The following is a 1,413-nucleotide window of genomic DNA, read 5'->3' as shown; positions in this document are numbered from 1 at the left end:
TAAGGCTACAACTCTGTCAGAAATCCTCCAAATGCCAGACACCTTCTTCTTCCCTTCCTTTGCCAAGCAGGGTGGTGCTTTGTTACAATCTCAAGGGCAAAACATGGTGCCCTGTCCTGTCCATCCTGCAATAAGCCAGAATGCATTTTACCTTTCTTCCCCCCACATTGCAGCTGTCATTTGTTCCTGAGGTTAAAACCAAAGAGGGAGAGGGGGAGTCCCTGCAGGGAGAAAGCCTGACTGTTCAAACTGAATGCTTTGTTGTTAGCATCTCTCCGCAGTTCCTAAGTGTTTCTCCTGCTCTGTCCTGTTAACTTTTGATCCAGTCGTGGGATGATGGTGTCACATTTAAATGATTGCCCTGCACAGCAGGGATAGATTTTTCTGTTGTAACTTTGGTTCCATGCCCAAGACACACTGACTTGATCAGCTGAAAGTGGTTCCTTCCCTGTAAGTTCTTCCTAAGTGATGTAGGTTCACAGTTTCTTTTTCTTCCCCTTTTGTAATGTCAACATATAGAAATTCAATAGATGCAGCATATATCATAGCTTTAGACAGGACCTGTCAAGTAACAAATCTTGAGTGATGGCTTTAAAATACAAGGTGGTTGCAGTCTTAAGATGTTTATTTTATACTTTTTAAAATAGGTGTAAACAATGTTCTCTTCATTGGAGGGTGGAAGCATTTGCCTTTATAAGGACTTATCTGTGTGGTCGGGCACTCTAAAAAAAAAAAAAAAATAACATCTGTATCAGATAAGTTCCTCTACCTACCTATCCCAGCTGACAAGATGCAGCCTATCAATCACAAAGTTGAAAAGCTCTGTTCTTACAGTTATCAGCATTAAACTATTTCTGTTTGTCTGTATGAAAGGCATTTGTGAAAGTTCTGGGTATTTTGCAAAGCCTGTTCATTTAACCCTACCAAGTACAACCTTCTGGTCCATAAAAGTCCCCATGGGCACCTCCAGATGATTAGTTATGCACCAGTTTCAGCAACTCTTGAACCAAAGCTGCCTAAAATTCACTAGTGACAGGAGACACAACAGCAGGTGATATGCTTCTGGTGTCAGGGCAACCCCAGAACTTTGGCTGATGCAGCAGTGAGGCAAACACAGACTGCTCCTGCGCCGAGGAAGCCTTCCCTACCTATGGAAGAGAACTGCAGGTCTCGGGTTTGAAACCAGGGAGAAAAGGGCGTATTTTGTCTTTGTTCTCTCAGCATTCAAGCCTCTGTGGTAAAATTCACTGAGTGCAAAATCCATGCAGATCAAACTTCCTTATGTGATCACAAATAAGGGAATGTGTATATTCACAAGCACAGAAAAAACACAGGTAGGAAAATCCCACATAAACAGGAACTAGAGAGCTGCTAGTCTGGACACTATAGATTGCTGCACATGGTTTCATTCAC

The sequence above is a fragment of the Antrostomus carolinensis genome, unplaced genomic scaffold (genome assembly GCF_000700745.2).
Source record: "Antrostomus carolinensis isolate BGI_N321 unplaced genomic scaffold, ASM70074v2 scaffold41015, whole genome shotgun sequence".
Lineage (NCBI taxonomy): Eukaryota > Metazoa > Chordata > Aves > Caprimulgiformes > Caprimulgidae > Antrostomus > Antrostomus carolinensis.
This window is presented reverse-complemented; position numbering follows the sequence as displayed.